The following is a 13,309-nucleotide window of genomic DNA, read 5'->3' on the forward strand; positions in this document are numbered from 1 at the left end:
ACGTTCGCTCCAGACAGGCCCGGTTAAGAGGCCGAAGCTAGTGAAATTAGTCGAGTCAGTGAACGGTGATGATGTGATGGCTGAAAGAAAGGATGGCCGACCATCATGGAAGCTAGTAAGTTTTTATGACAGCCAGTTTGTATGTGTGTGTGTATGTAGATGGCTAAAAATAAGTAGTATCCGAATGACGAAGCGTAAGTACATTTACGGAAGGGGTTTCCGACACCGACTGATGCTTTCCAGCGGTCGTCGCCTGCAGCTACAACGATGAGGCACTTATTGTATAATGTCTGGCGTAAGTGTCACTCGAGTCAGAGTGAGGGCTGTGGAAGAAAAACGTCCAACTTAAGTTGCACGCAATCGTTCGGGGAGATTACTTAGTGCAGGGATGTCTTTTCAGAGTCAGATTTACTATGGGTTGGAAAAGACACTAATTGGTTTATGGAGTTCTAGTACATGAATCTGCTAGGATACAAGAAAATGGTGAAATTAATAATGCTTTGATTTTCTGGGCACACAATAAAAGAAAGATTGTCGGATAAACTTGGATCAAAGCGGTAGTGGTTATCAAATTATCATTCTTTTTACGGTCGCTTGAAGTAAACGAAGTACTCAAAGAACTGGAAAATCCGGGATTCGAAGATACGTCGACGACACTGTCATTACTAGAAGGGAAACATGCATCCACTACTTCTAATCATACACACAAAAAATAATGAAATTTAAACGACATGTAAATCAATACGAATGTAAACATACAAAGCTTGAATCAAAAATTTAATTGAAAATTAAGTTCAATTCGATGCACTCAATGGGAGCATCAAAAAGCATATGATATTACACTTTCATTCGTGCGATATTACATGTCATTTAATTTACATATTGGACTAAACATACATTAAAGTGCATTGGTATCCCGATTAATGAAGCTGTAATTTTCAATCAACATTTAAAATTATAATAAAATGCGTTGAAAAAAGCACGATAAGTTGTGTGTATTTGTGGTGGAACTTCATTGTACATTTATATTGATGCTCCAAATATGTGCATGAAAAAAAAACTTAAAATCACAAAATATTTTTTCCTGTGTACACACTCTTGAGGAATCTTATAAGACATGTTTACTTTTAACAACATGTAAAAATACGTTTTGTTCTCGATTCTCTCATTTATTCACCCAAGTTTTAAATAAAAAGTTACACACTTTCTCATAACAAATTTCTCATAACAAAAGACATATCAGCCTACTATCAGCCAGAAATTTTGAGTAGTTTTGAAAGTAATTTATAATAAACCTGTTTTTACCCACCTAGTAGGCAATTGTACCTTTCTCATTCCTTCAAGCTTTGATTCCACGGCTGGTCAGGTTCATAACCTAATTGTGGAAATGTCTATCACATTCTTAGTACAATACTTATCAATATTGAATGGGTCGCCAGCCACGAACTACATGAGCTAAGCCTCGAAACTGAAACATTTTTAACAAAAAATGCAATATTTAATCAGCATTAGTTTACAGTTGTCATCTGCTTACTTATTTTAGTATACGGGGAGGGTATATGATAGAGTGAATACCCACCAAATGGACCGTTTTGCTGGATTATTTTTATTAGAACAGTAAAAAAGTTGTTTTTGTGCGATAAGGTCTCAACCGGATTTTAGTAATATAAGTACAACAAGAAAATTCAAATATTTCTTTTATTAAAATTCAAATTGGAACCTCTCGCACATTTCACTTGAAAATATAGCGATTTTCACAGTTTCATCGAATTAGTCGTACTTATTTAAATTATAATTGTTCATTACATTTCATTACATCTTTCTATTTTAACTATGTTTGTAATAATCAACAAAATGGTCAAAGAGTCAATGATCCATTCTTCATTCACCCAAATAATAAATTTCAGCTATTTTTTTCAACTCTGGATTCCCACTGTTGCTAATTTATACAAATAATTTATCCAAAAAATCTGTTGAAGCAACACGAGGGCCCTCCGATCGTAATTATGAAGCAGGCACTACAGAAGCATCCCAAGGACGTAAAATCTGAGGAAGACATGAAGAAAAAATGGGTTTCCGCACAGAAGAAGCTCCAGCCAGATGTTGCATAGGACCTAATGAGTAGTTAAAGCGTAAAGTGCGAGCGTAACGGGAGGTCAATAAAAAATAAGAATGATTTCAATACCTTTCTGTAACACTAGTTTACAGCATTTCTGAACTAAATAAGCTGGTTGTCATTTTCAATGTAAAATAGTGTGCTAAATCCGAAAATGAAGGCCAACAAAATTACAGTAGAACAGTTTTCGAGTTACAGTATAAACATTTTCGCCTATAAAATTGAAAGTACGTTCAGTAAAATCCAAATATCTTCGGTTGTAGTGCATCGATATGAAAAATTATAATGTTGAAATAAAGGTAATTGAACGCACTTTCGATCGTTGGAACATTTTGTTTAGTGCGACTACTGGTTCTGGCGTTATTTACGAATCTATTGAACTTTTTCTTAATTTTTCGTCATTTTTTGAAGAACAATGAGCGTATGGTCAATATTTTGGGCAAGATAAAGCAATCCTATAAATTTTATTTTCATGGGAAATTAAAGCCTGCTAATAACCAATGAAAATAAGCACTTATTAGTTAAAATCGGATGGAAATTGTAAAAGTTGATAAATTTTTTGTAGAATCGAGATTTTTGAGTTTCTCAGGGTCAACTTATTGAACCGTCTCGATTCCAATTTTTTCTAGGATTTATTCCATAATATATGATTCTCTGTCAGAATTCTGTTAAACAAGTAAATTGAACAATTTTGAGAGAATTTAATGTGAGGTAATATTCGAACTCGCTTATCCAAATGATTCAAGACTTCTGATAACAATAAGTTCAGGGCCAGTGGAGTAATGACAAAAAAAAATTGGCATTAAAAAATACGCATAATATTTACACGTGTCATACAGAATCGTATATGAGTAATACGTTGTAAACTGCACGCTTCACAACGCCTTGACACACATCGGAAGCTTATGACAGTGCAAAATGTTAAATTCGCACACTAGCTTGACGAATGATGACTTATCCACCTATTTCGTCACGCTTTGTTCTACTAACAAATTATTTTACGTAATTAAAACGTCTTGAAGTTTATAATTTGAAATTATATTGGATTCACTTGGCTTGGCAATATACTACAATATATTGCGAATAACATCTAAGTGCAATTACAAATTATTCTGCATTCTTCCAATCATTCTGAAGATTCAGAGATTTTAAGATTAAACAGTGAAAGCGCTAAAATCGAAAACGAAAAAAGCAGTTTTTTCCACACCGTGTGTTAGAACTTCATACAAATCAATCAGCAGTACTGTAACAATATTCTACATAAGCTGATTGATTTTTGTGAAGATCTACCACACGGTGTGGAAAAAAACTGCTTTTTTCGTTTTCGATTTGAGCGCTTTTTCTGTTCAACCTGAAACCTAAAATAAGTCTTGTTCGATGACCTACATAATTTCAAAACACGAATTGCCAGTTGTTCTATGAAGGAAAAATAATTAAAAGTTTTAAATATTATTAATTTTATAATACTTAACTTATGTACTATCACATATTTGTACGGATTCGTATAGTTTGTATTAACATTGTACAAAACCCCGTTGAGCAGCTAGCGTTTCAAAACACGAATTTTATGACATGCGAGGATTTAGTTTACAACGAAATTTGCATCATAAGAATGTTATTTTATGTAATACACTTGTAACTATTACAAGCAGTATTGCATACCAATCATTCGACTTATAATTTCATTGAGCCTGAAATTATTGTTATAAGAAGTCTTGAATCATTTGGATAAACGAGTTCGAATATCACCCCACGTTAAAATCTTTCAAAATTCTTCCATTTACTTGTTTAAAAGAATTCTGACAGAGAATCCCTCAAATATTATGAAACAAGCCCTAGAAAAAATTGGAATCGAGACGGTTCAATAAGTTGACCCAGAGAAACACAAAAATCTTCATTCTACAAAAAATTGAACACCTTTCACAATTTCCATCCGATTTTAACTAATAAGTGCTTATTTTCATTGGTTATTAGCAGGCTGTAATTTCCCATAAAAATATAATTCTTAGAATTGCTTTATCTTGCCCAAAATATTGACCAAACGCTCATTTTTCTTCCAAAAATGACGAAAAATAAAGAAAAAGTTCAATAGATTCGTAAATAACTCCAGAACCAGTAGTCGCACTAAAACAAAATGTTATACCGATCGAAAGTGCATTCAATTACCTTTAGTTCAACATTATAATTTTTCATATCGATGCACTATTTGAATTTTACTAAACGCATTTTTTATTTTAAAGGTGAAATTCATTTTTTTACTGTAACTCGAAAACTGTCCTATTGTAAATTTTTTGGACCTCATTTTCGGATTCAGCACGAAATTTTACATCAGAAATGTTGTTCGAATATTGAAGTTCAGATTTTTATTTCTATTTTGTAAACTAGTGTAATTAAATTAAAGAGCGTATTTTTTTTCTCTCCAAGGGAATTGCTCTATGAGCTCTCTAGAAACGAGTGGCATGTTTCTTTTCGCTCGGCTACTGTCAGTTCAATCGATGGCAAGATAACCGCGAGCGTATTGTACGGTTTTTTGAAACGTTTACGGTAGACCATTTTCGAGACGAAAACGTTCAGTTTACCGGATCGTGGCATCCCTGAGTGGGGAGCTGAAAGCTGGTAGCGGCTGTCCGGCGAAGATAATGACGAAGAAGAAGAACAAAGCGCTGAAAAAGCTGTTCGACAAAAAGGACGGAACGAGTTAGCGTGACACCGGTTGAAAATATAACTGCTCTCATACCGAACCCTCAAGATGGAGGACATAATCTGTCGAAAGAAGACTCGATCCGCCGAGCACACAGACGAGCAGATAGCGATCGTGTAATCGCAGTGCCGGTGGACGACGAAGAACTACCGCGGGACGTCGTTCGTGCTGGATGGACGACTTTCCGCTCTCGATGACCCACATTCCAGGAAATGACAGCTACTATTTCAGCAACCAGTTGGCCACAACTCCCGGAGGCCGACAAATGGTGGGATAACAAAATTCTCACAAGTTTCCTATCTCATGCCTCCACGCGAGTCTAAGTCTATTGATGACATTTGGTCCTTAGACCGGCGACGACTGGGTGCTATCAGCCTTCTGCCGATAGTAGCTGAATGAGAGGGTGCGAACAGATCTAGTCGAGAAAACATTGCCGTAAAATGAATAGTTGATCGGAAATTGGCCCCAATACGACTAATCTGACTAGTATCGATGATCACGGGTCAATACGTATTGAAAATTCGCCGCGTCTGTTTTTATGAACCTAATTTCAAGCTCCGTTATTGCTAACAAGCCCGTTCATCAGGTTAACAATCCTTTATATTTCCCTTCAGTGTTCGTTATTATCGCTCGTATACTTGTATTCCAAAAACAATCCGATATGGAAAATAAGAAATACTTTCCATGATTTATAACATCTCGCGCTATCTTTACCTGTATAATGTGTTTCACTCGGTAGTTTTGAAGCCAATAAATATATCGTAGAGAAGAAGTAACAAATTCCGTCTAAATACTGTTTCAATAAATAGTGATCCGGCCCATTATGCAGATAAGATTAGCTTACCTAGGCAATACTCCCACAGTCGGCTGTGTGGAGTTCAAATTGCTTTTGTTTAGGGAACATACGATACTCTCGGTAGCCGGCTGCCCAGAGTTTAAAAAGAACCAAAAACTAAACAAGATCTTTTCTTTTTCGAGTCATCGTGCACTCGAAGACTAACAAAACAACTACCTAATAAAATATACTTTATAGGTCGCATCGCTTGCTTGGAGCGAATCCTAGACCTGATACCCTTCCAAACTACCAACTCCGCGACACCTATGGACGAGTCTGATGAATAGTCATCCTTCCGTTGAGTAGGTGGAGTATCAACACTTCCTGTCTACCTTATCATTTATCCTTCCCCGTGAACGATGAAGAAAATTGGAACGATGGGAAAATTTCCAAATCAAATTGTATTTTGGATGCCAAATGACTTTAAAGTGCATAAAACATTGAGATTTGATGAAATCTCGAAAAAAATTGGCTTGTAAAGGCTTAGGTAGGAGTATGCAGTAAGGGGTTGCTACTTTAAAATTATACTAGTTTAAAATTTCTTAACGGATCTTCCTCCTTCATTCGCCGCTGGTTTCAAGCGATGTTTCAGTGTCGACACGCAGTATCTCAAAATCGTGGCTGTCGATCCATTTATGTAATATGTGCAAATCGTACTGAATATGTAATATACATTTCCACCATTGTATTGAACATAATGAGCCATGGAATCGTAGTTTGGACAAATGAAAAAGGCACAATTGCACCACTAGGTGGATTAAAACAGGTTTTTTGCACTGAAAACCATTCGATGAAGAAAATAACAAAAAAAATTCTTGTTTTCCTAATTAGTTGATTTTAACAGAAAAAATGAAAAACGAAACTAAATTTTCTATTAATTTTGCAAGATTCTCCATTAATAGTTATTGAAAATTATTATTGATTTTGATTCAACACGCACATCATACGAAATGACAGCAAAGCAGCCAAGATGCACACCTTACTGAAATACATCAAGGTAGCGACAACAACTATGTTAATACACGCTGGGCATAACGGTTATGCAGGTAGGTAGTTGTCTCAGCTTCAAAAGCTTGTTTTAGCCCGGACGCAACTACCTGAACCAGTACACAAAAATCAGAAATTCAACTGACCTCATTTGGGTTTTACCTAGTTTTTCTTAAAAAACATTTCAATAAAGGAATGATTTTGATTGATATTTTTTTCAATACATGTATACTGAAAGTTGAAAGTATTGTCGAAAATTGTCAAAATCATTCTATTTCGGATTTAGTCGATTATATAGAAAAATTTCAATTATTAACAAATGTAATAAGCAATATGAAATTTATTTTTCATCTTTTGAAATTCCAAACTAGATCTGGAATAAGTATGAAGTTTTTTTATAGTGCTGGCTGACTAAATAGAAAAGAAATAAAAATTATTCCTTTCATCTAAAATTGAAATCATCAATCAATTACCAACAATCCTAAAAAGCTTTGGCTATTTCGTCTCATTTAAGAGTGCAGTTTATAAAAAGATAACATTATGTGAAACATAACTCTATATTATATTTACGTGTGAATTACTGGCATACGGAGTATTTCAACAATTTAATTCCATACCTTCATCCGTCGGTCGGTAAAACAAAACGTTTGAAATATCTTATGTTGTATTTTACGATGAAGCAGTTTAATTCAACAATGAGATTAGTTGAATTCCAGTCGTTTGTGTCTTGGCTGAAAAGGTATATGCAATTGTGTCTGAACTAAAACAAGTGTCACAAGCTGAGACAAGCTTTTCAAGCTTTAGCTCAGGTAGGCTTTTTAAGTTTTGTGCTAGGCTGAAACGTTCATGTCCAGACTGAAACTGACAGCATCAAACCAACAACGTTGGATTATTGTTTTCAACAAAAATTTAGTTCGCCAAATATTAACTAGACGAAACCAAATACTCAGTTAATTTTTTAGTTGAAATTGTGATGAATCGGTTTTCTGTGTAGATTTTTGACTACGTGACTGAAAAAATTCTTTAAATTTTTTTTTTTTGAACACCCGTTACGGTCATGGTATTGAATAAAATAAATATGCCTAAAGCTTACTAATGGGTTAGATTTTATTATCAGATCGTTTGAAAAGGATCGGTCCACTAGGTAATTTTCTATAGCGTTCTTTCCGTGACGAAATTTGATGTGGGAAACCCTTTAAAATTAATTGGGCTATTTCCTGTTTCTTCACTGCACCTATTTTAATCAGTAAAAATGGTCGCCATATCGAACCTTCATTCTTTCTTACTGAAAATTTCTCCATTTTCTTTTTACTTGGCTTTAAATGGAGTAATTTCATGTTTCTTCACTAAATTTTGTTTACCAACAGCGGAAATATATTGTCGAAAATATTTTTCTGAAAATGATTATTTTTTGGTGTATTTAAGAATTTATTATTGAATAAGTTTGACCTCTACTGTGAATATTTATGATGAAAATCAATGGATATTGATGAGGAATTTAAGATTTCATGCAAAACAATTTTGTATATCACATTAATTTTTTGGTTGTAATTCAAAAATAGCAAAAAATATCTATTTTTGGACCTTTTTGACCATTGCGTAGATATTTACAAAATAAGTTAGCTTGAAAAAAGTAACAATAATTTACAAGCGATTTTTGGTTGGGGTTGGAATGTTGATAAACGAAACAGCCAAAATTTCTTGTCTTTGCTTATATTTTCAAAATCCGGTTGGAGCACTGTCATCGATATTTATTTTTGCACCGCTCAAATTTTGGTACGCCTGCACATTGGTGGGTGCAGATGATAAGGATGAGCGAGGGATGGGTCTAAGGGAAATGTTACGGAGTAGAGAAGCGGAAGAAGGGGGGGGGGGGATAGAGAGGAATTGATATATTTAGTGGAGCTAACCCCTGGCCGCCCACGCTAGCTGCACCCCTGTTAAAGTTCAAAAAACTCTACTTAGTCAAAAAAAATCTTCCAATCTCGATGAACTGAATTGAATGGCACAGAACGCTCGGCCTAAAGTTTGCATCATTTTGATATCATGGTGGTACCAGTTTATCGTGTAACCGCCATTTTCAACCCGTAACTCCGGAACCGCAAGTCAATAGCAGTCGATGAGAAAGTTGTACCTTTAATTAGAGACTAACTTTGTGGACATCGGTCCAAATGAGTGACATTTTGAAACATACCCACATACACACACATACAGATATTTTCTGATCTCGACTAACTGAATATACGATACGAGGCCCAGGATTGCACAACCTTTCTATATTCGAAAGCCAAAAAGTGAAGTACGTTGGAGTTATATAGAATTCCAAACTGAGCTGGTCTGCTCACATTGAGTTCAGACTCAAGTAATCGTGTATGGTTTGTATGTATAGTTTTGGGCAACATTGAGCTCTGCTAAACCTCTAAAAAAGCCACAACTCCAATAGGAAATTCGACGATGCGAGTCTGTGCCGCTTCTGCTAAGATCCTATCAAAGGCCTAAGATCTTAGCAATAAAAGCACCCTAACACAACTGGAGCGCCAACCGGCACAATAGGACCTATACCAGTACGATTCCAATTACGGCGAACTAGCGGCAGAACACGGATATGAGAAAAGATTCCATCGAAATTGAACCACGGACCGACAGCCACGCCATTCCATTACCCTAGTAAGGATGAGTGACACTTCCCCGAAACGGCGAGTGGGCTAATGGTATTGGCGCTGACAAACTGAGAACTATCGTGAAGGGTCTTGTAGCCAGCCCTGGTCGATCCCTAGCAAGCGTGCAGCTTATGCGCCACTTCCCGTAGGAAGACTGCACGCCAAGATTTGTTTGCCCGGATGAGACTCTTCTTAGGGCGAGTCCCTGAAGAAGATTCACCTAAAAGAAATTAATCAGGATCGAACCAGACAGGCTTATCAAAAGTTAGCCTCCAAAAGTCGGGTAGATGACCCTATTATCAGCAGCAGCAATCATCAGAAAACCTAATCACCCTCAAATAATTCGCGGTAAGGAACTCCCCATGCCTAACTTATCATCACTGGAACTGCAGCCACTCATCAACAGGTGGCACAACACGTTGAAAGCGAAGCTTTCACCACTCATCAAATTCCGCCAAGCGGAAGACAGTGAAACGAAACGAAAACTACACCGAACGAAGTGACGTAACCATACTAGAACGGGACTAAACTTACGGGAGTACTACATGAATACAACATCTGACTACGTTTACACTAAATAGCATTTATTTCACGGTACGGAACGAAAAGATTTATTTCTATTTCATGTTGTATTTTTCTAACTTTTAATTTTCTAGGCCTATCTTCTGATTGTGTGCGTGTACTCTCTCCCTACTGTGCTCATTGACCATACATTGCTTTTCTCCATCAATCCTCAAACTTTCGGTGACGTCACCTCACGGCTCCAGCGTATCAACGGCAATCGCTTTGCACCCGGGTGGCTAATTAATCAAAGGGTTGTGTGTGGCGTTCTTGAATGGCGAAAGTAAATCATAATGGCCGACACGCAACCTACTTCATGGACGCGTCCCTAATTCTAGCCGTCCGTGGACGACTTCTCGAGCGTTTTGCGCTCTGACGGCTCAAATCACTGTGGCGTCTTCCCTGGACGCCACCCTTCACACTTAATTAGCAAGAACGATACGACTCACCAGTTCTGCTGCTGTTGGTTTCTGCTGCTGCTGTCGATCGTTCTGCGATGACGGGCGATGATGGGCGATCACATCGATCGACCGCGCCGGTTTCTGACCAGCGGTTGTTGGATGCTGGTTGATGCTGATTTATCTGCCGGCAAAGTTGCGATGGTTTTCCGGCGATTGAAGGAAACGGCTTGTAGACGGACCGTCCTTCCTTCCGGCGGCGTAACGGTACCGGGTTCAAATTTCGTCCGATGCGCGCGTGCTGCTTTCGTTCGTTCTGCCTCTTCTCTCGTTCGTCGGCAAGCTGTGCGAAATAGAAAAAGGCCGGCTGGCTATTGCAAACGGGGTCATTGGCACGTTTGTGGGGGTCAATGCCACTTTACTTTGAGCACATTTACCTTTCTGTAACCTTTTGCACACAATTCTACGCACGTAGCTACTAGCTAATGACTTTTAGTGATTTATCTAACAGGAGAGAACAAAGTAATTAGTCTAGTTTTAAATACTATCACGTCACTTTTACTAACTTTGCACAAACGAAACCGGACAAACTAAGCGCACTTTCTCTGCGTTTGGCGGACTGGGACGAAATGGCTAACAGCGTTAATCCTCAGATTAGGGAAGGTAATTTCGTACGAACCTACAGGAAGCGCGTATTTTCCCGCAAATTTCTTCGGACAAGTTCGGAAATCAACGACCCTACTAGCTGTTTTATTCTGTCAGCTAACCTTTGGCTCTATCTGTCCCTTTCCATCATGCATTCCAAGCGAAGGATCGTCATGGTTTTCGTCTTCAGGAGAATCTCAACAGGCAATTTAATTTCTTCCCCTCGCGGAGAGGAGTATTTGCTAGGGTGTTGCGTAAGAGTCGATCAACGGTAGGTTGTCTAACTCTTGGCGCAAACAAATCAGGCTGGTTTTTACTAAATTTGAAAAATATTGCTGAATATGACATGACTGCTACAGTCTTTTCCCGAAGCACGGCCACCTACACCATACGTTGATGCAGACGGTGACAATCGAGTTTCCAACGACGAGCTCCTTATAGAGGCAAATAGGCTGAAAGCGAAGAAAGCTCCCGGTCCGGACGGTTTCCCCAACGTGGCACTGAAGACCACGATTCTGGCGTTTCGCGGATAGTTTTTTCTGAAATGCCTGCACTATGACTACTTCCCAGATAGATGGAAGATCCTGAAGCTGGTGTTGCTACCAAAATGAGGGAAACCACCAGGAGATTCAGCATAGTATCGCCCTATATGCCTGCTGAACACTCTTGGTAAACTTCTGGAAAGGGTCATCATCAACAGGCTGACGAAATACGCTGAAAGTGAGAACGGACTATCGCAGAGGCAGTTCGGTTTCCGGAAAGGAATCTCGACGGTGGACGCCATCCGCACAGTCATCACGATCGCAGATCAAGCATTGAAGCAAAGGAAAAGAGGTAATCGCAACTGCGTCGTGGTTACGATAAACGTGAAGAACGCGTTCAACAGCACTTTCAGAGCCGAGTTCTGCTCTACGACACGAATATGGGACTGAACTGGAACTACATAGGGATTCGAGATCGTCCTGACGATAACCGTTGATACCCTCGAGGAGATGAAAATATTGACGGCAGAGACAATAGACATCGTGGAAACCTGGATGTTGATGGAATGTTGCAGTTAGCTCACCACAAGACGGAAAGAGGGCTGATTAGCAACCGAAAAAAAAATCCAGCGTGCGGTGTTCAGCGCAGGTGGTGCCAGCAAGAGTGGGACAATGCGGAGAAAGAAAGATGGAGTCACCGACGCATCTCAAATGTGCCGGCGTGGGTGCATTGGAAACATTGAAAGGTGAACTTCCATTTGACGCAGTTTTTGTCCGCGCACGGATGCTTCCGGAAGAACCAGCCTCAGTTTCGGCATGCTTCGTCAACCCTTTGCCCGGAGTGTGTGAACATGCAAGAGACGCGGGAACACGTGGTCTTGGAATACCCTAGGTTCAAAGAAGTTCATAGGTCCCCGGCGTGTCGACAATATCGTATAAGGGATGTGCCACAATGAACACATCTGGGATTTTTAAAATTTATTTATTATTTTCGGTAGATGGAGTAGCTGCATCGGAAGTAGCGAGGGGACCAACAAAGCAGCATCGGCGACTAGAAAGCCATCGTGAAACAACAAATCAAGTTCAGGAAAAAAATCCGCCGTAGAGAAAACTTTCGCCGGATTAGACTAGATCCACCGCCGGGAACCAGGTAAGTAGTACGCGACGCAGCACCGGGTTCGGGTCATCGGGGCGCCAGCGAATCGTGTACCAGGCTCCACCGGAATCGCCAGACCGACACGTAGCTCGTAAGTAGCCCGCATGAAACAGCCAGCAGCGGGTCGCTGGGGCGCCAGCGAGCCGAAAGCTGTGCTCCACCCGGCGTCACTGGACAGACCTCGGCACCTACTGGCTGGCCCGTTCAGCAGGCTGGGTTCACCGCCGAGGACTAGATCGAGTAAATCGGGACAAAGCTGGGAGCCAAATGGCTCACAAAAGCAAGCAACTGGATCGGGATAAATATTTGGCTCTTATTTATGAGACTTGTTGCAACAGACCTTGGAAATCGAGTGAGCAAATGCAAATAACACATGTTATTGATAATACAGGAATAGTTCGATCTCACTGTTAGGCGAATTAAATCTGTTTTTATAACTTCCAAACTACCTTTATGTAATTCAGGGAATTATTCTACATTTTTTCGAAGATTAACAAGCCTCTGCGATTGATAGGTTCTGAGATATTTCTGATTGATACATAGGTATTAGTGATGCATTTTCAGTGTTGACAGAATTAATAAATTTCAGCGATTAATTTAAACTCTCTATCATAAAAGTTATTATCCACATTCTGGACTACTCTTTTATTGAATTGGTTTTTCGATTTGAGTGAAATAACGATCCGTATGAGATGCAAAAAAGTACAGGGAGCCAAAATCCAAGGATATGTTATTGTCCCTAACCCAGTATGGTAAAGATCTATAGGC

The 13,309-nt window shown here is 38.8% G+C and overlaps 1 protein-coding gene across 3 annotated transcripts in view; it reads right to left on the bottom strand.

The window, feature by feature from the left end:
* The window catches only part of LOC131684135 (uncharacterized), a 385,715-nt gene that overhangs the window by 149,189 nt on the left and 223,217 nt on the right, over positions 1-13,309 (bottom strand). The window lies entirely within an intron of this gene.

This window comes from Topomyia yanbarensis, chromosome 2 (genome assembly GCF_030247195.1).
Source record: "Topomyia yanbarensis strain Yona2022 chromosome 2, ASM3024719v1, whole genome shotgun sequence".
NCBI lineage: Eukaryota > Metazoa > Arthropoda > Insecta > Diptera > Culicidae > Topomyia > Topomyia yanbarensis.